At 39.8% G+C, this 26,824-nt stretch overlaps 1 long non-coding RNA gene across 4 annotated transcripts in view; it reads left to right on the top strand.

The window, feature by feature from the left end:
• Positions 1-26,824, top strand: part of LOC113607992 (uncharacterized) — a 665,100-nt gene that overhangs the window by 130,742 nt on the left and 507,534 nt on the right. The gene's annotated exons all lie outside the window — the stretch shown is intronic.

The following is a 26,824-nucleotide window of genomic DNA, read 5'->3' as shown; positions in this document are numbered from 1 at the left end:
AGACAATACAGGCTAATGTGATCCCTGAGTGGGGAGTGCTCCAGCTGCAGAGGGATGAGTGGGTAGAGGATAGAGTATTCCAAAGCAACAGAGTAGAGGAGAAATTGATCCTATGGATGGTATCTGTTTACACTTTTATTTTTTCATTCTCTTTACATTTATTGAGTACCTATAGGTACTACCTGTGATACAGATATAAAGATGATTAAAGAGGTAGGTTTCCTTCCTCCCTGGACAGTACTTCTGGGTGAAGATGGGGCAACAAACCAATTTTAAAAAATTAATTACAGATTGTGATAAATGTTAAGCATAAAATAAACACAGTGCTATGATGGTTAACAACAATGGTGGAGTGAAGGTAGAAACGCACATAGATAGGGAGATCAGGAAAAACCTACAAGGCAAAAATGATAAGCTCCTGCCAGGAGTCATTCCAATCTCTGCTACAAAGTAGACATAGCCCCATCCCTCTGCCAGACCACAATACTGGTCCCTCCCAAAGACTGGAAGTAAGATGCCTAAAAGAATCATTCCTCCAAGGCCATGCAATCAACTCATTAGGGACATGTTAGCTAATTTTGTGGGTGCCATTGTCATGGAGTGCTTTCTCTAGCCGAGAAAAGGCAACTTCCTACTTCTTGACCTTGACCCTTCTCCTCTCTTCTGAACTGTGGCCCCTTCAATTCCCACTCACCACGGTGGAGACCGCTGTGCAGTTGTAGACATTGGGAGAGCAGCAGGAGGCTGCAGAGTGTGTCACTTTGTCTAGTGGCCTTGTGCCCTGGGAGAAAATAAGGGGCTTAAATGACAACAGGAAGGATTCAAGTTATGAACAAAGGAAACCTTCATGGCTGCAAAGAATCACTGGGACACATGATCACTGTCAGTATATAGAGTTCCTTTACTTAATATTTCAGGCAGTGAACATTCTGGAGTCGTTCCAGTACAGCCCTAACTTGGGGGCAGGGAGCAATTCCCAGCAGACTTCAGATGTCCATTCAAGTCCTAGGAAGCTGTAATATGGAAAGTGTTTTGTTATTTTTTCCCCTCTCCTTTCTTAACATATTGTGTTCAAAAGCTTTCTATTAGATATAACCAACAATGCAAAAACTGTGTATATTTGGAATTCCTTCCAATAGAATTTTCTTGGACAAACTATTTAATTGCATGAGCTTTTCCAGATGTGAGATTCATTCTGTGAAAAATAACAAAGAATTTGGGAATTAAATAACTTATTCTGCCTTTGTTATTTTTTCTGCATGGTGTATATCAAGACAGAATTTTGAGGTTAACTGTCAGAATTCGTTAGAGAATGCCCTCTCAGAATTGTTTGGCTTAATGGAAATCAAAATTCTTAAGGATAAAGAAACCAGCTGTTTTACATTTCTGACAAGATTGGGGTTAAATATTTAAGATGTCTTAAATAGTTATTGAGTCAGTAAAAATAAGGTAAACAGCTCTCTTAGAAGTAAATTGTATATACAAAGCTACAGTAATCAAGACAGTATGGTACTGGCACAAAAATAGAAATATAGATCAATGGAATAGGATAGAAAGCCCAGAGATAAACCCATGCACATATGGTCACCTTACCTTTGATAAAGGAGGCAAGAATATACAGTGGAGAAAAGATAGCCTCTTCAGTAAGTGGTGCTGGGAAAATTGGACAGCTACATGTAAAAGAATGAAATTAGAACACTCCCTAACAACATACACAAAAATAAACTCAAAATGGATTAAAGACCTAAATGTAAGGCCAGACACTAGGAAAACATAGAACACTCTGTGACATAAATCACAGCAAGACCCTTTTTGACCCACCTCCTAGAGAAATGGAAATAAAAACAAAAATAAACAAATGGGACCTAATGAAACTTAAAAGCTTTTGCACAGCAAAGGAAACCATAAACAAGACCAAAAGACAACCCTCAGAGTGGGAGAAAATATTTGCAAACAAAGCAACTAACAAAGGATTAATCTCCAAAATATACAAGCAGCTCATGCAGCTCAATATCAAAGAAACAAACAACCCAATCCGAAAAAGGGGAAAAGACCTCAACAGACATTTCTCCAAAGAAGATATACAGATTGCCAACAAACACATGAAAGGATGCTCAACATCATCAATAATTAGAAAAATGCAAATCAAAACCACAATGAGGTATCACCTCACACCAGTCAGAATGGCCATCATCAAAAAATCTACAAAAAAATAAATGCTGGAGAGGGTGTGGAGAAAAGGGAACCCTCTTGCACTATTGGTGGGAATGTAAATTGATACAGCCACTATGGAGAACAGTATGGAGGTTCCTTAAAAAACTAAAAATAGAACTACCATACGACCCAGCAATCCCACTACTGGGCATATACCCTGAGAAAACCATAATTCAAAAAGAGTCATGTACCACAATGTTCACTGCAGCACTATTTACAATAGCCAGAACATGGAAGCCACCTAAGTGTCCATCAATAGATGAATGGATAAAGAAGATGTGGCACATATATACAATGGAATATTACTCAGCCATAAAAAGAAACAAAACTGAGTTATTTGTAGTGAGGTGGACGGACCTAGAGTCTGTCATACAGAGTAAAGTAAGTCAAAGAGAGAAAAACAAATACAGTATGCTAACACATATGTATGGAATCTAAAAAAAAGAGATGGTTCTGAAGAACCTAGGGGCAGGACAGGAATAAAGACACAGACGTAGAGAATGGACTTGAGGACATGGGGAGGGAGAAGGGTAAGCTGGGACGAAGTGAGAGAGTAGCATTGACATATATACACTACCAAATGTAAAACAGATAGCTAGTGGGAAACAGCTGCATAGCACAGGGAGATCAGCTTGGTGCTTTGTGACCACCTAGAGGGGTGGGATAGGGAGGGTGGGAGGGAGATGCAGGAGGGAGGGGATATGGGGATAAACGTATGCATGTAACTGATTCACTTTGTTATACAGCAGAAACTAACAAAACATTGTAAAGAAATTATACTCCAATAAAGATGTTAAAAAAATGTAAATAGTATATTATCCCCAAAGCTATAATATGTAGTAAACACTTTAAAGTAAATGATAGATCTTCAGTTTAAAAAGATTTTGACTATTATCAATTTTCCTTAGAGACCTGTCTGTTTTATCAAAAATTCTGCTCCAGACAAATTTTACTGTATACTACTGACTTGCTTGAACTTTTTTGGCCTGATGTGATGCTAATACTATTAAATTCAGATTTGAAATATTGACATGTTCCTGACCTAAGCCATGATAATCCTTATTGACCATTCCAAAGAAAAGAGTATTTGGAGCTCTTTCCGTGTGAATTATCCACCCACCTGCTCTAAGCTGTTCCTCCCTGTACTGAGGCTTCTCTTCTCCTTTACCAAGGGCATCTGCTTCCCTTGGATTTTACCTGGATGCTTTATACTACAATTGGAATCGGTAGCCTATTCAAGCAACACCTCCTTTACAAGAATGCCCAGGTCTTGGGACAAAGGCTTAGTCTCCTGTCTCCCAGGGAGAGGATGAATTCATTCTATGTCATTCCTTAGAACCATGAACAGACGATCAGCCTGGAGCTGATGCCTTATGGCCGGCTGCTTCCTTCACGCTGGGTTCTGAGAAATATCGGAGAGGTAGAGAAAACATGTGGTCTGCACATACTCCACGAGGAGCACTATTTAGCCAGGGCTGTGATCATGGTTCTAAAAATTTACATTTGCCTGGTGTGGGGATCCAAGTCCTGGCAGAAATCCCGAAGCACCAGCGTAGAGACTATAGGTATAAAATACCCTGATCCACTTTTATACTTTCTCCAGTGTGTTTGCTTGGAGACCTGTATCTGGATATCATGCTCCTGTCCATTGTAATAAGAAATAGAAAAAAGAAGGAGAAGTGGTATCCTTGGTAAAATGGTTAAGAATAAATGCAAGTTCTTTGAATAGAAGATAAGATGTCTGCAATCTGGAGTTTGAGATTTAGATAGAACTGCTGTATTGGAGCTACCACATGGAAGATATATTCCTGTACCCGCAACCATGTCTTTCTATAGTTTCCTGAGTTTTCTAGTCCCATGAAGGTAAACGTGTCGGCATGTAGTTTAACTGAGGAAAAATGAAAACATTTTTGAGCCATGTTTTTTTTTTTTACATTTAAAAATAAAATAACTTTATTCAATTCTGTGAAAAAAATGAATATTCTTATAATTTAGATTACTAACTCAATGAATGTGAGAACTTGAATGAGAAAACATTTATTGCTCTTTATTTACAAAATATTAACATTTGGGCAGCTTTAAAAAGAAGTGGTGTAGAGGCAGATTTCTCATCCTTCCTCCTTGTGGCTGGGAGAAGTGCAAACAGCTACATGTGTTCAGGTCGCTCATTGCCATACTAGCCTTTTCTCCTGTTTCTTTGGTTTACTCCTTTTTTCTCCTGCTCAAGGAGAACTTATAGTCAGACCATTCACTTCACCTCTCAGGGCCTCAGTTTCCTCCTCAAAAAAAATTCTTGAGTCCCTTCCATCCGTAACGTTTAGTGCTTCTATAGTTTATGAGGAAAATCCAAGCCATAATGGCCATCATTAGGGCGAGCTGCCTCATCTGGTGTTTACTGAGTGCTTCTTTGGACCCAAGCAAAGCCCATCTAATTGGACAAAGAGGGATTAACTGAGGGAAAGTCAGAGAAGAGAGGCTGCCAAAGACCTGCCCAAAGTTAAGGCTAGGACTGTGATGGCAGCCTAACCTTGTCCAGACTCATCAGACTGCCTAGAAGGCAAGCAGACTCACATCCTCCTCCCTGTGCCTGCCTCCCCTGACCCCAGTCCACAGCTTGCCTTGATGATGGTACTGAGATAATTAAGGAGAAACGACATTTTAAATATCCAGCGATTTGTCGAGACTTTACATATCCATGAATGAGGTAACCTCGATTATTTTTTTACATCTTGAGATGGCAGAAGATGACCAGTGAAATGTTTAAGTGTAGTGTGAGGAAGTGAAGAGAGATCTTTTAATGCTGGAAATGAAGAGAGAGAGCCCTGAAGGAGGAAGTAAAAGGAGATTGTAGTTTGGGACTATGGATAAAGTTACATTTTAGGATACGACTCAATTACGGTGAGAAATTCAAATTGATTACTTAAGACGCATGTAAAACGGATGGTTGTAGTACAGTACATGTGTCCAGCCAGCATCCCTTGAAACATTACCACATGCTGTTTTTTTGCTAGACTCTTGGAAATTAACGACAAAAATCTCTGCCCTAAAGGAATCCCAAGTAATGGAGGAGACACATGAGCAACTGAAGTGACAAGGTAGCGTGAGAGGCTAACATGAAATGCTATGGGACTAGAAGGTTGATACCCAGCTCTGACTGAGTGTTACAGCACACAGGTCTACCAGAAAATAAGAGAGGGCATTCCAGGCAGGGAGAATAGCATGTGGAAAGAAGGAGGCGGGGGATGTTTAAGAAGGCTTTCAAGATACTGCAGGCATATCCATGCTTCTTAAATCTATGATATATGTGAGTAAGTGAAGGGATATGCAGCTACAGAGGATGACAAGGTGTTGGTTTGGGAGCCAGGCTCCTGAACTGGATTGTTTTTGAAATGGTTGGGGTTTTATGGTTTGATGTTTCTTAGGATGATCACACTGACTCACAAGGTGCTGGTTTGACTAAATAACTTGACTTTCTGGGATGTATCCATTGTAATGAGCAGCTCACAGGGTTGCAGCTGTGCTGAGAAATAGGTGAAGGCAAGTACCCGAGAGCCTAACATTAATCCTTCATCTCTGCACACCTACAACCTCAAACAACCTCAAACATAAGGGAAATAAGATGATTCTGAAAAAATGATGATAGGAAGTACTCCTCTCTCCATCAGGACAGCATGCTTATGCTTTGTCATTGAAAATCCACTAGGGTTCCATGACCAAAGCATAGTTTCTAAGCCCTTATGCCATTGAAATAGAAAAATACTTCTTCCTTTCCTTTCTTTGTAACTGGATAAATAGGATGACCTTGTAACACTCACACAATAGGCATAACTCATAGAAGCCCACCCAGGGTGAGAAACAGAGTCAAGCTCTTGCCCCAACATGAATTGGAGAAATCACATGAGTCAACATGGCTTGTGCCTGCCTGGTTGGCAGAGTCATGCTCAGATGGCCTTCCACGTGCTCTGCTTGTTGGCAAGTTCAAAAAGGCTTGGGATGAATCAGTTATTTTTCACTATAGCTATCAGCGTGGGCTGGGCAATTCCTTTGAAAAACCTAGGTCTGACTTTTTCCGCATGTCAGTCTGATAAGATGTTAGGTGCGAACTTGGAGACTTCCCTGCTCATTCAGAGTTAACATGTGCTATGAACTGAATCACTAGAGGAGAAAATCATCCTGAATAGTACTGTCGTTTGAAGTATTACTTATTCAGTTAATGAGGGGAAGACCTGCCTCACCCCTTTACACTCCTGTTTAGCTTTGATTATCTGAAAAGCTGTTTAGCAAAATGACACTTTACAAACTTTTCTAAAATTACTTCCTCTCTGTCGTTGGCTGGTCTTGGTTGCTGAGAGAGTCACTAAATGGATCATTTAGTGACAACCACCACATACTTAGGATAAATGACTCCTTTCTTTACTAGCACTGTGTAGGTAGCCTTTGCAGTGACCAGAACTGATGAGTCACAAGAATGCTTTAAAAGACAAAATTCATTTGACTTGCGATCATTTCTTTTAGAGATAGCACACTGCTCTTGAAGTAGTGAAAACATGCAAAGGTGGGCTTTTTAAAAACAGTGAAATCATGAATTGGTTTAGACTGTGGGCTGAGCCCCTTATTTCACTGTAAGCAAACCACTAGGTCTCTAAGTTAACTTCTATTTTAGTGGTACTCAGTGTTTTGTTCACAAACCCCTGGATGTCCCAAGCTGCTTCTGCGTGGTTCAGGAGGTCAAAACTCTTTTTATAATCATATTTACATATTATTTTCCTTTTTGACTCTGTGGACTTTTCTACTGACAGTGTGAAAGCAAGGATGTGGGTAAAACTGCTGGCGCCCAAGCAGAAACCAAGACGGTGATACCAAACCATGTTAGCAGTCATTGTATTCTTAACCACTGCAGACTTGCAGTAGAAAATAATTCTGTTTCACACAAAGTTGTTCTAATGCAGCAGGAAGAATGATTAATTTTATTGTCTCGATCTTTGAGTACTTTTCTTTTTTTACTACCTATGTGACAAAATGAGAAGTAACACGTAAAGCACTTCTGTTGCATATTGAGGTATGGTGGTTGTCTGAAAAAGAAAGCACGTGGTACATTTATTTGAGTTCAAGCTAAATTAGACGTGTTTTTAATGCAACACCATTTTTATTGAAAGAATGACAAGTTATAGCTATTCAGACTTGGGTATTCGGCAGACATTTTCTTGAAAAAAATAAAGTCAGTGTCACTTCAAGAAAAACAACTGTGGAATTTGTTGCCAGTGATAGAATCTAAGCATTCAGGTAAAATTAAATTTTTGAAAATTTATACTTGTCACCAGGAGCTTGGCAGCTTCTCAATATTAAACGTCTTTCTTGATAAGATTAGTGGTGATGTTAATTTTTTCCTCTTTAAAACACTTATTATTTTATTGAGTATAGTCGATGTACAATATTATGTAAGTTTTAGGTGCACAACATAGTGATTCACAACTTTTAAAGGTTGTATTCCATTTATAGTTATTGTATGAATGTGATTTTTTTGATAGGGTATAATAAAATGTGTCAAAATTTGGAAAACCTACACAACTCAGTGAAAGGTTATTTTCCAAACGACCAATGCATTGTGTTACTCAATCATGCAGGAGTAAAAGTTCCATTCAAAGTGCAAAAGAGACTGATGAATTTTAGTGCTTCAGAGCACACAAGTTTCATTGATATGGTCTTACATTCCACATTGCAACTGATCTTTAAGAAACTGCTACTTTTTTCAAGTTAATATATAGTGTCATGATTATCTGAAAAAGGCATCAAAACACTCCTTTTTCCAACTACATATCTGCATGAGGCAGGATTTTATTCATAGGTTTCAACCAAAATAACACAACAGATTAAATGCAGATGAACTGTTAAATAGAGTAAATACCAGATTACACTGATATGAGAACCAGCTGTCTTCTACGAGAATTTTTCTTTTAGAAAATAGTTATTTTCACAAAATATGTTAAGTATGTTAATTAGTTTATTATTGTTATTTTAAAATATATTAATAAATATTTTTAAAAATTTAAGTTTTAGTTTCTAGTATGGTAAATATTCACAGATGTAACCCACATAAACAAAGTTCTTTGAAGTTCTTAATAATTTTTCAGATTGTAAAGGGTCCCAAGTCCAAAAAATTTGAGGAGCATGGTTTTATTTTAAAAACCAGTTAGAACTAAATTCTACCACAACTATTATCATCAACCTGATAGGAATAACTTGTATTGAGCTGAAATCAGAGGCCCTCTATTGATTGATCATGTTGTATGTAACTGATTTTTTCCAGCTGGTTATGTGACATCTATTCATTGGAATGTGAAGAATAATCATTTGGGAGACAATTATTGGAAGTAGGGAATAACAAAAAACTCTGATTGCACTTACTTAAAACAGACATCTAAACATAGTTTAACGCATCTTTGAAACAACTTTCTTAAATTATACAATGAATAACTAGAACTTTGCTGTGGAAGTACAAATAGTTACTAATTTGATATTAAAAATTTTAAAGACAGAAGGTGTGTTCTTGATTCAACCCTCATTCTGCATTTCTGATGCTTAATTTCTCTGCTTAATCAGATTCTCTCCACATTGACAGAGAAATGCTGGTCTAAATTCCTCAGCATGCATTCAAGGACCTTTGCAACCAAGACACAACCCTCACCAGCCTTATTTGCTGCTTTTCTTCTCTCCCTCATCCATCTCCCGTCACTCACACGCTGGCCATGCTAAACTCTCTCTTCCCTCGCATGTCCTGTGACTTTTGATTTCCCTATTTCCTCTCCTGGAATGCTTTTATTCCTCCTTTCCTCCATCCAACGAATTCTCACTCATTCCTGAAACATCAAGGTTATATCAACCTCCAATGAGAAGCCATTTTTCAACTCATTCATTCAGTCAGTCTACTCAACACATGGGAGCTGCTAGGCAATGGTGAACGGAATCACACATAGTCCATATTTTCATGTGACATATATATAATCACACAGATGAAAAATGGCAATTGTGATGCCATTTTAGGAGAGATTCAGGATGCTGTGAGAGCCTGTAATGAGAAGATTTGTCCTGGTCAGGGAGGTCAGAGAAGGCTCCCCATGAGGAAGTAGCACTGAATAATGATAGGGATCAAAAGAGAAGAGGGGGGAAAAGTGCCAAACATGGGCAAAGGCTTTGTGGCAAGAGAGAGCATCTGGCTCATCGGGACTGGACAGAGAGCACTGTGGCTGGAGTGGAATGAGGAAGGGAAACCAGAGCAGAGCGCACGTGGATTTAGAGGGGAGGGAGATCCCAAGACAGGCGGGACCCTGTGCACATGCTAATGAGCTTTGTCCTTAACCTAAGAGATTTATGAAGCCATTAAAAACTGGAGGGATGATCGAGTCTCATATCTGCAATTTGGAAAGATCACTGTGGCTGCTCTGTGGGACTAGACTAAACAGAGTCTGGGGTCCATGGAGGGGAATCAGCCATGAGGATGATATAATAGTCTAACAGCACAGTGGTGGTGGCTGGGATTAGGAAATTGAAGTTAAGTGGATGGATTTTAAGTGATGGGGAAGCAATGAAGCTGAAAGGTGATGTACTGGAGGTGTGGGTAAGGGAGAGGCAGGTATCAAGGATGACACCTGGGATTCTAAATTGTGCACCCGCTTATGTTTGGAATCTAAAATATGATACAAATGGACTTATTTACAAAACAGAAACTGACTCACAGATATAGAAGACAAACTTATGGTTACCAAAGGGGAAAGGGGGGGAGGGATAAGTTAGGACTTTGAGATTAGCAGATACAAACTACTATATAAAATAGATAAACAAGGTCCTACTCTATAGCACAGGGAGCTATATGCAATATCTTGTAATAACCTATAATGGAAAAGCATATGGAAAGTGTATATATATATATATATATATATATCTCTGAATCACTTTGCTGTATACCAGAAACACAACATTGTAACTCAACTATACTTCAATAAAAAAATAATAAGTAGTGAATGCTGTGGCCCTAACTTCATAGTTCTACTACTGAACCCTCATTTGTATGGATGTTTTATCAGTTGCTATTGTTGTTGCTGTTTTGGTTGTTGATGTTGTTGTTGTTGTCAGTGTTGCCCTTACTACAGTGGAGCAGTCCACCAACGTGAGAGCCTTGATAGGAGACCGAGAACAACCTCCCAGTACAGAAAAGCGAGTAGACCAGATGTGACTTCTGCCTAACCCTGCCATCTGCGTCTCCAACAGGGAAACTGAGCTTTGGCACTTATTTGCTTCCATACAGGACTTTGAATTTGGAGCAGGTAGAAAACAGTGAGTTTAGAGTTGATTGCCTGGTAGCAGCGTTCAGTGGTGGCCATCGGAGGGACCAGCCGGGGTGGCAGTGCTGGCTAACGTGAGTAGCGGCAGTGGTGCCGGAGCAGCATTCTAATCAGGCTGTGCCTGTGGCATAAACTTTTCTATGGATCCTGCTTCTCAGCCCCTCTTGGTGCCTGGCCATTTTCTGAATCTGCTTCCATGGCTTTTTGGTTGAGGATAAATTGATAATAGTGATGGCTAACATCTCCTGAAGGTTAAATATGAGTCAGGCAATGCCCCGATTAGTTCCCGTGGATTCAGCATTTTAATCCTTACCAGTGGTACATACTAATGTAGCAGCCCTCGTTTGACAAATGAGAGTCTAAAGCATAGAGTGGTTAAGTAACTGTTATGCAGGTCCTCCAGCTAGTAACTGATAAAGACAGAACGGAGACCTTAGAGCCTGGCTCCCAGACAGAGCCAGCTGTCTCATTAAAGATGGATTCAGCAGCTTGTAACCAAGAACCTTGACTGGTACCTTTGGTTCTGTGGTCTCTATCCCCCTGGGAGCTCCAAACATGTTAAGGACAAAGATTGGGTGCTGCTCTCAGTGCCTGGCACAGTACAAATGCAGTAGATGTTCAGAGCACGCAGCCTGGCTGCAGGAATGGTTCTCCCAAGGTTCATCTTCCTCCTTTCCCTGCAAGCATGCATATTGCTTCTACTTGCCTCTGCTCAGCTGTTGCATGGGATGGGGTCCCCAGCACCACACTCTGCGAAATGCTTTCTCTATTCCATGGCACTCTTAACCCAGGGGTGCATGTGCCAAAGCAGGAATGAAAGGTCCTATTATATACCATGCAAGCAAGGGATCTGTGCTGAGGTTTTTGTGGGGACAGGGCAATGCTGAAAGGCAGCTGCCAACACAACAGGACAGAGTGAAACTGTGTAGTTTCAATTCCCTGGGGATGGGAACTTGTTTGTTCAGAGCAGCTGAAACAGCTAAGAAACCATGCAGTGTCCGCATTCCAGAAGAAAGCTCTGTGCACGCAGAGCCAGCAGAGAGGTAGCCCTTGAAGGTGATATGGGCCAAGCCAATTCTGCCATTGCCTGGGGACTTCCTATTGCACAGGAAGCCTTTCAGTGCCAGGTTGGCTGAGTTTGGGATGAAGTCTCTTCAAGGCTTCAGAAGCTCCTGAGGATTGAAAGGCTGGGAAGCAGGGGTCTGGGGTTACTCTGTGGCCTCTAGCTTACAAAAGTGGGACGTCCTACAGCACTGAAGTTTCATCATCAGAGAGTCAGTGTGTAGCTGCCAAGTTTCCCTGACATCCTTGAGTAACTTGTGACCTACAAGCCATTCAAACTGTCTGGAGAGTCGCATTTTTCCTGGCCTAAAATCTCTGTGCAGTCCACAGGGTCCCCTGACTTTAATGTAGAGACTCAAGGCAGTGCTGAGCTGTCCTGCAGGTTTCCTTTTGTTTGTAAGACTAAGGATGGTGTCTGAGAGGGGCCAGACACATCTGTGATCGCAGTTTTTTATTCTCTTTCACCGCCCCCCTCACTACTGTTCCTGCAGGAGGCACAGGCCTTACATTTTAGTGTCTGTGGTGCTCTCTGCTGGCAGCTGCAGTCTGTTTTACTCCTTGGAACAGGATGCCTCTGTAATCCTGTTCAGGTCTCTCACCCTGATTCCATGTCCCACAGAAAACGACTCAGAGGGGATTTGGCCCACAGCCAGTGTCTAGACACTCCCACTCTCTGAAGCACTTCTCCTGCCTATTTTTGTTTTTGTTTTTTGTTTTTTTTTTTTTGCGGTACGCGGGCCTCTCACTGCTGTGGCCTCTCCCGTTGCGGAACACAGGCTCCGGAGGCGCAGGCTCAGCGGCCATGGCTCATGGGCCCAGCCGCTCCGCGGCATGTAGGATCCTCCTGGACCGGGGCACGAACCCGTGTCCCCTGCATCGGCAGGCGGACTCTCAACCACTGCGCCACCAGGGAAGCCCCTCCTGCCTGTTTAAGAGTCAATTACCCTCTAAATTCAATCATGATGGAAACTAACCCCTCATGTGCTCCTCCCAGTAGCTTACTCCCTGGGGTGGTAATTCTCTCTCAACTGGGCCATAGCTGCAGCTCCTGTTTTACAGGAAGGCAAGTCAGTCTTATGATTCTCTGTTTTGTTGTTTGTTTTTCCAAATGGTAGAGCCAGGTGTGGGGGTACCAGCCAGCCAGCAGGGGAAGTGCCAAGGATTGCCTTGATGGAAAGGGGAGAGGGCAGGTCTTGGCGCTTTTCCCCTGTAACTTTCATCCTCAAAGAGTCCCACCCTAAGTAGATATTAAATCTAGGTGAAAACAGGGGGGTTACTGTGCAAGTGTGCTCTAAGACCTCACCCCTGGCCCCACCTTCCCTACCACCCAGCCTCTTGATGCAGAAACTCATGGTGCTGCCACTGCCACTGACTTCAGAACGCATTTCAGAAAGTCAGAATCTGTACCATCACTCATTTTCCACGAACAGACTTTGCTAACGCCTGTCAGCCCCACGTTGCCCCCAGAATGGCTATTCTTCCTTAATTTCTATCCCCAAAATGAGAAATGATAGAACAGTATCAGGAAGCCATAGATAACTTTCTGTGAGCAAAGAAGTGATATATTGGAAAGGCTGAGAACGAGTTACTCCAAAAGAAAATGTATTCATGGACTTATCTTTTAATTAAAGTTTCGAGACAGTGATGTGAGAAAAGCAAGGTACAGAATACTATTTTAAAAAAAAAAGAGGGAGAGAAAGTGTATATGTGGGTGCATATATGTGTATATCTTGCGTATGAATAAAATATCTGGAAGGATACAGAAAACTAATAAAACCAATAATAGTAAACACTTATTGGTACCTATTTGGTGACCAGAACTATTCTAAACATGTTACAGAAATTAATTCATTTAATCCTCATAAAAAGTCTATGGAAGAGCTATCATTATTATGCCCGTTTTTCATACAAGAAGTAAGGCATAGAAAGATTAGTAGTTTGCCCAAAGGTACTTGTCTAGAGAGGGCAGAGCCACAGTAGACTGAAGCTGTCTGTTGGCTGCCTCTGCTTGGCTCAAGGACAATGAAGGGGGAGACGTTCAGGTTTATGCTTCTCTGTACCTTTCGGTTTTTATAAATATATAAATGTAATATCTATTAAATGCATAAAAGACTAAAATTAGTTTAATAATAAAATGATTTTAAAAATATAAAATTAAGAATTAATTAATTAAAAAAACTATCCTCACTTAGAGAGTCAGTAAGAGCAAGGTAGTTAATTGCACAGACTCTGGACCAGACCACCTGAGTTCAAATTCTGCTTCTGTCACCAAACTTGGACAAATTTGTATCCACTCAGTGTCTCTGAGGGTTATATTTTGAGGATTAAATAAATTAGTATGTGTAAAGTTCCTAGAAAAGTGTTTGACACATGCTAAGTGCTATATATTAGCTATCATCATCTAAAATTTGAGAACTAAACTCATTCAACAGTCAATGAATATTGACCATTTACTATATACTAGGCACTGTTTTAGGCTCTGGAGATACAGCAGTGAACAGAACAACAAAAATCCTTGCTTTCATGGAGCTCTTAAATCTTCAGAGACCTAGAGAGAGTATTATTTGGATAAAAAAAATAAAGAGGTCTAATAAAGTAGGAGAATAGTGTATGAAAAAGGACATAGGACAAATACTATGCATTCAAATCAGTAGAGTCCTGTGACACATTAAATCTTAGCCAACAAATGAGATTCATTATTCTTAGAATTTATATAAATCCCAAAGTAACTATAATTTCCTATAACATTTATTTATTTATAACATCTACCTTATCTACTTCATAAGGGAATTTGAAGTAGAATATAACCAGAAAATCCACTTTTAAAAAGCAAAAGATCACTCATATTGTCTACTTAGGAACTAGAGAAGATTCTGCAAACATTCTGGTAGTTACTGAAATGGCCTTGTGAAAACTAATCTTTTCAGACTAATTCCATTTCTTTCTTTCTGTGTTACTCAATGATCAAGAAAACATTTTAATTTTACTGTAACTCAAAACTATGTCAAGAGATTTTCAATGACCTGGCAGAACAAATAGAGACACACATTCATTAATTTCATAGCTGGTGTTCTCTTGGGCATGGTTTTTAAGCCTTGGAAAATGGGAATAAACTTCAAAGAGAAATTGAAAACATCAGGTTCTAAAGGAAAGGGCTGTGGAAGACAATATCCCTCATCCCTCGGTGGAGGAATCAGATGTCCTGGGCACAGGATGGCTTCTTGCTGCCTTGGGTGGTGCAGCTGTCACCCAGCCCCCAAAGCCTTTCTCAGGCTCCTTGGTCTCTCAGATAATCTGCTTCATTGGATACCCAACAGGAGCCGTTGTTAAGTAGTTAGCACTTTGTTAGCTCTTACTTACACTTAGGTGGCATCTTTCCCAGGCAGGAGTAGGTGATTTTACCCATAGTGTATGAAGAACATCACTAACTAAAGCTCTTTTTCCTGCTGCACTTGGCCTGGCTGAGCTCACCTGCGTAGCAAGTTCAAGGTAGAACATAATGAAGATGTATATGCTGGGTGCATGCTAATTTTTATTCTGCTTTAAGAATAGTTCTGAACATTTATTGCTTCAGTTATTGTTACCGAAAGATAAGGTGAATCTAAGTGACCTATGTAATAGACCGTATTCTCTCCATGGAAGCTCCATGAAGGCAAGAATTTTTGTCTCTTCATTGTTATATCTCCAGTATTTACAGCAGTGTTAGTACACAGTAGGGGCTTAATAAATACTCATTGAATGAATGAATCGATGAATGAATAAAATAATGATAGAACCCACAGGGTAAATGATGTTAAACTCACTTAAGAGTTGAAGATACTGAGACCTAAAGAGGTTGTTTGACCTACCCCCAGACCGCAGAACTAAAATGCATCCCCTGGTCTGTGTGACTCTGAATCCTACCCTTTTCTCTAATGCCAGATAGAATTATACCAATAACCTCTGACTTAACCTCCAGTCTAGAGGACTAGAAAGCCTACATGGGCTGTGATGCTGCACTTGGGTTCAGTTTGGTTGTGCTGTTTCTTCACAGGATTGAGAATTGTTTATCCCTCGGTTCTGCAGTGCCTAGGGGTAGCTCTTCTTTTCCCCTGTGTGTTCTCCTCACCTGCAAGCAGAGAAAATACAGGTGTCATGGAAGAGGGACAGCACTTGTGGACCAAAGCAACAGAACAGGTGCTTCTAGGAGTCCTTGAACTATATCAGCACTGCTAATGAAACATGCAGGAAAAAGGAGAATGCAGACTCCATGGAGGCAAGGATTTCTATCTACTTTGATCACTGATGAATTCAAGCTTCTAGAATATCATCTGGCACTCAATGACTATTTGTTGAAAGGATGAGTGAATAGATGAATGGAGAGAGTGGATGAGAAAGAGGAAAAAAAGGGAGGAAAGAAGGTGGGGAGAGTGGATGAGAAAGGAAAAAAGGAAGGAAAGATGGTGGGGAGAGTGGATGAGAAAGGAAAAAAGGGAGGAAAGAAGGTGGGGAGAGTGGATGAGAAAGAGGCAGTAAGGGAGGAAAGAAGGTGGGGAGAGTGCAAGAGAAAGGGAAAAATGGCTGTGTGCAAGAAGAAGGGTGTTAATCGTGGGGGTGTGTGAATCTTTCTTTTTCTTCTGTTTCCTGAAGGACATGTATTACTGGCACAAAAGAAAAAAATTGAACTTAAAGACTAGGGACAGTTTTTGACTTGAAATTATTCCCTTTGGTTCTAACTCATTTCCATAGCTGAAACAGCCCAGTTGAATATTCACTCCCCCTCTATGTGTCATTGTCCACAAATTGGCATGATTTGCCATGTATATTGGTGAACAATAGAGAAAGGGTCATAGAAATAACTAATGGGAAGGAATAGGGAATAAGAAATCCCTTTATGTTGCTGTGATGGATGATCTTGAAGCACCCACACTGATTTGGGTGTATTAGTCATTGACAGCATGACCAGTAGGAGTGTTGCTCAATTTGTACATAATATTTGCCTTAGTCCTCTTGGCTGTGTTGCTTCTGTTTCCACAGAGATTCTGTCTTATAAGCCCAGTAGACCCAAGGGAACCTCAAATGTAAAGTGCCTAGGCCAGAGGGTAGGAATTCATGGGTCACAGCCAACAGTCATTACCTTTGGGTAGAAGTCATCGACATGCTTTAGCTTCTGCTTGGCCAAGATCCTATCACACAGCAGTGAGTTGCTTTTTCCAGCTGTGATAACCAGAACAGTTTTTCCGTGCTACCAAGTTAAGGTGCAGAGATCTTAAGAAAAACAAGTCAGGTAACATGACCAGGAGGTAACCTCTGAGCCAGCAGGGGAGATGCTCTGGGCTCTGGTCCCAACTCTGATCCGGACTCCATGTGATTCCAACAAAGGCTTTTTACCTCTTACCTGGAAATAAGTGTGTTTGTTGGAAGAGAGGAAGGACACATGAAGAACATGCAAAAGACTTATAAATTATTTACTCAATAATGAAGACCGCAATTCATTTGGAAACAGAGACTGAGTTCATGTCTTTTAATTTGATGTCCATAGTTATTTGTTCAGAAGACCACAGGTGATGGGACTTCCCTGGTGGCGTAGTGATTAAGAATCCGCCTGCCAATGCAGGGGACATGGGTTCGATCCCTGCTCTGGGAAGATCCCACATGCCACAGAGCAGCTAAGCCCGTGCGCCACAACTATTGAGCCTGCACTCCACAGCCCGCAAGCCACAACTACTGAGCCCACATGCCACAACTGTTGAAGCCTGCATGCCTAGAGCTCATGCTCTGCAACAAGAGAAGCCACCGCAGTGAGAAGCCCACGCACAACAAAAGAGTAGCCCTCACTTGCCGCAACTAGAGAAAGCCTGCGTGCAGCAACGAGACCCAAAACAGCCAAATAAATAAACAGATAGATAGATAAATCTATTTTTAAAAAAAAAGAAAACAACAGCTGATTTGCTGAAAAGAGTCATGCTTGCTGACAACTGCTTTGCTCAGAAAAATGCCCTGTGTCCCATTTCAAATATTGCATCAGTAAAAAAGAAAGAAAACATTTCATTGAAAATTCCCTTGCGTTTTCTACTCAGTATTATGATTAATTTTCTTCAGAAAGAATGGGGTGTCACCAAAATTTCAAAAATATTTTCCAAGTGTTTTTCATAATGCAAAGGCTAATTTTTCTGCAGATTTTATCATGAATAACGCAAGCTAACTTCCAAATGCATTTTTATGTAGTTTTGGGAGTATCTTCCTCTGCTTTTCATTACATTTTTCCAGTTTTTGCCAAACTGATCTTGAAATTAGAGAGGAAAATCCAGCTACTTCAAAATCAGTTAATGTCTGGCAATATGAGTCATGTAGGCAGGATCTGCAGTAGTTTAGGTTATAGATTGTCTTTTCATGGTGTGTTAACCATGTGTAAACTGGGTACTTGTATCTAGAACAAACATTTTAAGAAGGAAATAATGTGATTAATCTACCTTTTGTTTAAGTTTTTGAGAATTATTACTCTATCCTATTTTTCTTTTCCTCATTCCCTTCTCACCACCTGGAAGGGATTGATAATATTGTCTACTATCTGTTTTCAAGATCTTGAAATTGTAAAATTACAACTTTGTGCTTTTCTGTTTGAGCATAAATACTTCAGTAATTGATGGCATTTTGGTAGTTGTGAAAAATAACAGTCCTGTAACTAGTCTTGTCTTATTATAGTCTATCTGAGGGAATATAGTTAGAGAGTTTTGGATAATCCACAATATTTAAATTTAAATATTTAGTTATTTAATTTGTATAATTATATATTATTAATATTAAATTTAACTATTTAAATGCCTTCTCCCCAATTTATACCCAATTTATGACTTCTTCCTAATCTATAATGATGAAGAGGAAAGTTGGACTCAACCCCATGTATGTAGACATACAAAACAATTTGTAATATGTCTATATTGTGATCAGAGATTTGACTTATTTAGTTTTGACCAAAATGACTAGGAAGTTGTAAAAGTAGAAAGAGAGAAGTGACATCATTTCACCTCAGCTCATTGGTATCTGTGCATGTATGAATTAGGAGTGCATTTTTGTTTTGTTTTGTCTTGCTTGCCTTTTCTATATGCTGCATAATTGAGCAAGAAAGAGATTAAACCCTAGCTCTGAGTGTATCTAAGTTTCAAGTCATTTCAAATAAAATAAATTTTATTCAGTTATTTTCTTCAAATTCTTATGACAAAGCAAGTGGCCCCTGACAGTCCTATTGATGATGGGAAGACAACAAGGGAAAGAGGAGAAAACAGATGTTACAAAAGAAATTTCAAGGTCACTCAGGGAAGCTTATCTTTTCCATGTCTCACTCTCTCATTATACTTCTCAAATGGCACCTAAAATAACCAGATGATGAGCTAGGCTCAGGAATGAGCCCACTGAGTTCTCACCAAAGAAGACTTCTTAGGTCATGGACCCTGATGGGGATATTTCAAAGACTAAATCCCATCAGACTAAAGGCTGCATCTTCCTATCAGCTCTGACTTTGCTACTCACATCATGGTCACTGCCACCCTTCTTGGAGAAAATATTTTATTAATTTTCAATTTGTTTTATTTTTTTATGACTAATAGAACATACCTAAAGTAAAAAAGAAATGATCAAGGATATGAGCATATAATTAATAAATGTAAAACTACAAGGGGCTACAGAATTTTTCAAAAGCCACTCATGTCTGGTTTGAAAATGACAGGTTAATATTGGACATTTCCCCATCTCTCAGAAATCATGCAGAAGCCACAGGGGAACAAATACCTGACATGCTAACATCTTTGATTAAACTAATAGACTTTTTTTTAAAATTGAACTGTAGTTGATTTATAACGTTGTGTTAGTTTCAGGTGTACAGCAAAGTGATTCAGTTTTATTTATATATGTATATATGTATGTATGTATATATATGTATGTATGTATATACATATATATTATGTATATATATATATGTATATATAAGAATATATATATTCTTTTTCAGATTCTTTTCTCTTACAGATTATTACAAGATATTGAGTACATTTCCCTGTGCCATACAGTAGGTCCTTGTTGTTTATCTATTTTATACATAGTAGTATGTATATGTTAATCCAAAACTCCTAATTTATCCCCCCCCACCCCATTTCCCTTTTGGTAACCGTAAATTTGTTTTCTGTGTCTGTGAGTCTATTTCTGTTTTGTAAATAAGTTCATTTGTATCATTTTTTAAAATTAGAATCCACATATAAGTGATATCATGTGATATTTGTCTTTGTCTGGCTTACTTTACTTAGTATGGTAATCTCTGTGTCCATCCATGTTGCTGTAAATGGCATAATTTAATTCCTTTTTATGACTGAGTAATATTCCATTGTATGTATATACCACATCTTCTTTATCCATTCAAGGGATGGATAGGAACACAATGAGAGTAGGAGACTTAAATACTTCACTTTCAATAATGGATGGAATAACAGATAGTAGATCAATAAGGAAATTGAACAGTACTGTAGATGACTGGACCTAACAGACATACACAAAACACTCCACCCAACAACAGCAGACTACACATTCTTCTCACGTACACATAGAATATTCTATGAAGCCATGAAAAAACATGGAAGAAACTTAGATTCATATTTCTAAGTGAAAGAAGCCAATCTGAAAAGGCTACATACTGTATTATTTCAACTATATGACACCTTGGAAAAGGTAAAACAATGGACACAATAAAAAAATCAGTGGTTGCTAGGGGTTGGGGGGGAAGATGAATAGATGGAGCACAAAAAAGCTTCTAGGGCAGTGAAACTGTTCTGTGTGATACTATAAAGGTGGATGTGTATCATTATATATTTGTCAAAATCCATAGAATGCACAGTACCAAGAGTGAACCCTAATGTGAACTGTGGACTTCGGATGGTGACGTGTCAATGTAGGTTCATTGACTGTAACAAACATACCAGTCTGGTGTGCAGCGTTGGTAGTGGGGGAGGCTGTCTGGGGTAGGGGAGCAGGCAGAGATATGGTACGTGGGAACTCTCAGCACTTCCTGCTCAATTTTGCTGCAAATCTAAAACAGCTCTAAAAATTAAAGTAAATTAAAAATGATACATTTCTCTATAATAACATGCAAATATATCCAAAGTAGGATGTACTTGGGTATATACACATAGACATAAACAGTCTGGAAAGGTAAACTCTAAACTTTTCCTGCTATTAAAGTGGGGACATCTGGAGAATGAGTAGGGAGAGTACGTCCATCTTTTTACTTCATACATTTTTATAACTCTTGATGTTTCTATAGTATTTCTATATCACCTTTGTAATTATAAATATAAGTCTGGAAAAAATTGAGTAACCATTGTTCAATGTAAACCACTGGAAAGTATAAATAAAAATAAATACAAGTCATCATTATTCCACTTTTCCATCCTGAAATAACCACTTTAAATACTCTGGCATATTTCTTCCCAGTGTTTTGTCTACTATGTCTGTCTGTGTGTATTTATGTGTATATGTGTACATTGAGGACATATGTATATGCAATTTTGTATCAGTCTTTTTTTCACTTGATAGAATATTATAACATATCCTCAACACGTTCAGTATTCTGTAAAAAAACATTTTTAATAACAATGCACTATTTTATTCCTATTGATATGTTTTTATTTACTTAATCATTCCTTTATACTTGGAAATTTATGGTGTTTTGTTTGTTTGCTATCGTATCTAATTCTTAGTAGAGGAATACTGAGACAAAGAATTGAGCATTTGTAAGGCTCTTGGTTTATTTTGCCAAATTGCGTCCCTTAAAGGTACCAATTTATTGCTTTCGTGAGCATTACATGAGAATGCCCATCTCAACATACCCCTTAACAAAATCTGAACATTTCTGTGGAGTTCGTCACATATGGAAGTCATGGCTGCAAATATTTAGAAAAATGGAGGAGAAAAGAGAGGGTAGATTCTTTTCCTGTGAAGGATCTCATGGCTTCAGCCCTATTAGCGTCAAAATCGATTCCACCCTTGCTCACAGATCCTCATGATTTCCTTAAAATATCGACTCCCATGTTCCTTATAATCATCGCATTATCTTGATGATATATCTTAAATCAGAGGACACTCGAGACCCAGATATGTCATGCTAGGGTTTTGAGGTTTTGTCTTTGGATTTCTTGGAACATTTTTCTTGCCTGTCACCAAGTTTTACTTGGTACTAAGCATTAATGTTAATAATATTCCTGGTCGCATTTACTTTTGCATAAATAATAAAATAAAATTTAAAAGGTTGTCAGATGCAATCATCTCACTCCCAACTGAGTACCTGTAAATGAAGAAAAGTAACAATAACTATGACATAAAATCAGTGGGACAAGAGATGGTCCATGTCGAAACACTGGGCATAGCAAGCTAGCTTTTAGGGTTAGAGTTATATTTCTCACTTCCTGAGGTAGCTTCACAGTGACGTAAAGACCAGGGAAGCATCTGCTATAGAGAAATAAAGGAGCCTTTTGAGATCAACCCATAAAAATCAGGCTGCCTTGTTTAGAGAGTCCAGAAGAGTTTCATGTTCGATAAAATTCCTTGTTTAGCCCCAAAGACTTGGAATCCATGAACCATTGAAATTCTCACCCTCTAAATGTGGACATGAAAATTCTACTGGGCATCTGCCCGCTCATCTCCATGGAGATGTTATGATTTACATCTGATTACAGGCAAGCAGGGCTTTTGCATCAAGAGCTTGACCACAGTTTCACCCTTCTCCTAATCTCAATCATATTTCATGGCTGAACTCCAGGAACTTATTAATTTTGTTTTTTATTTTTCTTCTTCATCTCCCTTTTCAAATATAGGCTTTTACATACAAAAGAACTGACGTGGTCATTCAAATCTGCATCATTTTAAAAATCTTTTAATTGTGCATGTGAATTTGTGGTACGTGTGTCAGGGGGAGTGTGGTTGTACTGTTTGCAGCAAAATGAAGGATGTGTTGGTAACACCAAATGCCTAGATTACTTTGGTCTTCACTTACAAAGAGATTCTTCATTATGCTTCTTTTGCATGAACAGAAAATGTTGTCTGTCCTCTGCCAGTTCATAATGTGTTGCAGGCAAACACTAGAAGCCATTTCTTTTTTGTTTGCTTGTTTCAACCCAAAGGCCCTATACTAAATGTTTCCTTTTGCTTGTTGAAAACTGTCATAAAAAATGTTCACTTACTCTCTCATTAGAGAGAGTTAACTTTGGTTAACAATGTTGTAGGCACTGCTAGGTTGGGGAGTAAAAAGGGTGGCAGATAGAATTTAAAAGAAGGCTATGTTTATGGGTGGTTTCTTTGTAAGTCGGTTTCTAGGTAAATAGGAAGGTTGATGCCATCCAGAGAGACCATGTAGACTCAGTGGATGAATAGTGGTTTTGCAGGACCCTTGTGTCTGTTTCCCCATCATTATGCAAACACTGGGTAAGCAGCATTATTTGACACAGGCTGCTGGAAGGGCCAGTGCATGCATGGGTGCCTGTCCTCTTGGCTTCCTATAGAAAAGAGATGCTTGGACTGGAGCACAGTTGGACACACTGAGGATCTGGGCTTCAGCCTCTGACAACCTGAGCTTAGGTGCCAGCTGTTTAAAGGGGAGTTCTGGGAAATGCCAGCTGCCGTGGTCTAGAGATCTTGGGACCCTCAGATCTGGGAGAAGTTGAGTTTGGGCATAGAAGGCTCCCACTTGCTGGCTGGTGAGTCTCGGGTACCAGCTAGCTGTTGTCAGTTAACTGAGAGATAACCCTGGGGTCATGAGAGAATCCTGTCTGTCTGCATACCCATCTCTGAATTGAAATCTTGTTGCTATCTTCTTGATGAACCTATGAGTTGGTATAATAGCATACAACAGATAAATATGATTGCTTTTTAAAAAATTGGCTCAGCTATGATTAAAGTAGAAGTCCGTGCCATGGCGTGTTGGTAAATGTTTAACAACTGGTTGGGGGTGGGGGGTATAAACAGAAAAGTTGTGATTTATGGATTTTGCCAGTTTCCTTGTCTAAAAACTCTGATTATGGCCAATTTCAAGCTGCTAAGTAGGATCACTGAATATAAAATTGGGAAGAGACACACATAATCAGCTCCTGCAAGGTGGTGCTAGCCAGTACCCCATTGATGCCATGCATTAGCTGGGTCATTTTTCAGTGTCAGATATCATCAGCTTCAGCTAGTTATATCTTTATTCACTATGATCAACAAGCCAGGGCAATGTGTTTCCATTTGAATTTTGATGACTTATTTTTGGTGCCCAGCTGTGGGACAATATTTTATAGTTTAGCCTTTTAAAGATTCTACTTTTATAAACATTGAGAAAGGAACAAAATAATACCACTGAGAAGAAATGATTCTGTTCTGCCAACTGTGATAAATAACTTTACATGTGTTAGAATAGAATCATCCTATTTTAGTTGCACTAGGATCTTCATTTAAAAAGGAACGTGTAGGCTGAAACTTTTAGCTCTTATTTAACTACAGCATGTCTTTGAGTATTTTTCAGGCCACCTCTCTTTTCACTGCAAATCAGGTGAACTCCACCTAGGAGATAGAGTATAGAATTATGAAGGAGTGGATGTTAATCTAGTGTCTAATTTGAGAGCGGCATTTCGGAGGTCTCTACAAATCTCCTCTAATCGTAAAATCCCCAGAGAGAAAGATTACATAATTTATGTTGTTCAGTTAGATTTAGCAGCTGTTGGCCTATTGGGTAGTAAGAGACCTTCGGGAGAAGTTGAGCCAGGAAGGCTTCAGCTATGGCCTAATAACCCCAATGCTGGGCCTCAGGTGCCAGCTGACCTCTGGGAAAGAGAGCTTGCCATTTCTTTTAGCATCTGCTCCAGTGTCAACTCACACTGACCAGTCATTTTAGGGGTGTCTCTCTACTTGGGTGGCCTTGTCCTAATTTTTTTCTTATTTAGGGAATTTCCCTTTTTCCCTCCATTTCCTAACAGGGAAACCTCCCTTTATCCTTGCCCAACCTTCACTGACTTTTTGGAGACAGCTTAACCAACCTCCCTTATCGGTTCTCATTGAAATAGCCTCTCTCTGGATGGTGACTTATTTGCACGTAGAGCTGACAAATGGCTGTTTGATATTTGTATGTTGTAAGTATTCAGCCCGTAAGTGAGATATTTGAGGGACACAAGTGAGTCTGATTCCTTGGACTGTGTGACCTGTGTAGGATAGACCTAGGCATCACTAGGGCTTGCAAGGAATCAACTAGTACCCCAAAGAGAAGGTAGATCAGAGTGAATGACACTCTACTTTAGCGAGTACCAGGAATTCATAAGATCTCTGCAAAGAGGAGGATCCTTTCCTAACTTTGAACTCAGAGTGAGAGCTAATGGTCTGGAAGGGCAGGGAGGACGCAAGGAATGAATTGCTGAGGTTCTGGTGGTATACCAGCTGCCAATATTTTCATGTTAACTTTTGCTCTGAGTTTTTCATCTGATGACTTCCAGGCCTGACCCCTGCCTTCTCAGCTGTGCTGAGCTGAGATTGCTCACCGCCTTTGCCTTTAGTTGCAGTATGTCAAGATCTTGTGCTCTAGTCGCAAGGTCCCTGGAGTCCTCTGAGCTAGCTGCAGAACTATAAAAAGTAAATGAAAGACAAAATTATAGGGAAACTCATCCTTAGACATGCCTCTTGCCCCACCCCGAGAAGGACTTACTTCACCTCTAGTCAGTGATCACATGTGAGAAAGAAAAAAAGGCAACAGTAAAAACTCCCAGTGCTGACAAGGGTCTTGCAGCACTTGCCCTGCTGATGCTGTCTCCACTTAAGAGTTCAGGAGAAATTCATGGTGGCAAAATGACCTTGCAAAATCAAACATTATGTCCAATCTGAGGGATGACTGAGTGAGCGCTGGGAATGAGGTATCCATGTTCTAAACCCGTGAGAAAGTCAGTCAGTTGTGGTTTTGTTGAACACTTTGGTTTATTTCTCCCAAAGGAGCAAGAAAAACCCATCCCAGTGATCTTTACCCTCAAGCAGTTTCATTGCTTTTTATTAATTGAAGGCCACACACTTAAGTTCCTGGCCTCACTGAACTCAAATGGTCCAGCCATGGGACATATTTATCCAATATGGAAGAATGGACATCTCGACAAGCCTTTCCAAGCTACAGTGGCAGGGAAACAACCAGAATTCAGACAATCTTGATAATCCAGGACCCCAGACAACCCTAGACAAATTGCATTCTCTGTGGCAGTTTTGCTGTCTCTCTCTCCCATCTGCGTCTCTCCAGAATCTTCCTTTTCTTATTTTACTTAGAGTTTACATGTGATAATTCTCAAAACCATATAAATTGAGATATAGATCATTCTTCTAGACAAGGTTATTCACACAAGGTTTCAGGAGCAATTTGAAGTTAAATATTAATTCTTTGCTGTGTATTAACATAAGAATGGAAGGGTGCCTTTTACTAATGTAAAAACTGCTACTTTTTTTGACAAACGTCAGCAACATATGCTCTCCTAGACTTCAAAGAAGGCATGAGCTTTATTTTCAGAGATGCTGCCCTGAATCCTTTTGGGAACAAAGGAGGGTATAAGTAAGTAGAATATTTCCAAGAATCATTAGTCCATCTCAGGAAAAGGGTGTGGTATGTCTGCAGAATTTCTTTCCTAATTCTACCCATTCTAGGTAGAACTTTTTGGTTGGAGTTACTTACAGAAATGCAGTCACTTTGTCCACATGGACATTTACTTGGTGCATGAATCCGGGTATGTGATGGAATTGGGTAGAGTGAAGTAAAACCATCTGAACAGAGAACCAGAGAAAAGTAAAGGCAGGAAGGGGTGACTTGGATAAGAAATGGGAGAGGGTGGGTGTTGTCTGTGGAGGTTGACCGTCACGAAGAAAATGGTTGGAAATCAGGGAGAGCACTTTCCTCCTAGAGGATGAGTGACTATGAGAAAGTGGTACAGGCCTGAGATGAGACTCAGCCAGGGGCACCATTTGAAGTTTGACAAGCCTAGACTCTGAGCCGCATGTGGTGTGGCTGTACCTTATATGGGGGGCCTCTGCTTCGTGCCCTCTAGGAAAGGGGTTTTTGTTTGAGAAGCAGCTCACAGCATGCACGAAGCTCTGAAAACTCATAGAGGAGACTCACTAAAGAGGATAAACAGAAAGCCCAGTCCCAAGGGCAGTCCACAGGAGGAAATCTTGCTTTTTCCTTGTTTGGTAGC

The sequence above is a fragment of the Aethalodelphis obliquidens genome, unplaced genomic scaffold (assembly GCF_003676395.1).
Source record: "Aethalodelphis obliquidens isolate GAN/ISIS:26980383/991018 unplaced genomic scaffold, ASM367639v1 scaffold51, whole genome shotgun sequence".
NCBI lineage: Eukaryota > Metazoa > Chordata > Mammalia > Artiodactyla > Delphinidae > Aethalodelphis > Aethalodelphis obliquidens.
Note: the sequence above shows the minus strand (reverse complement) of the source record. Positions and strands in the feature narration are given on the sequence as shown.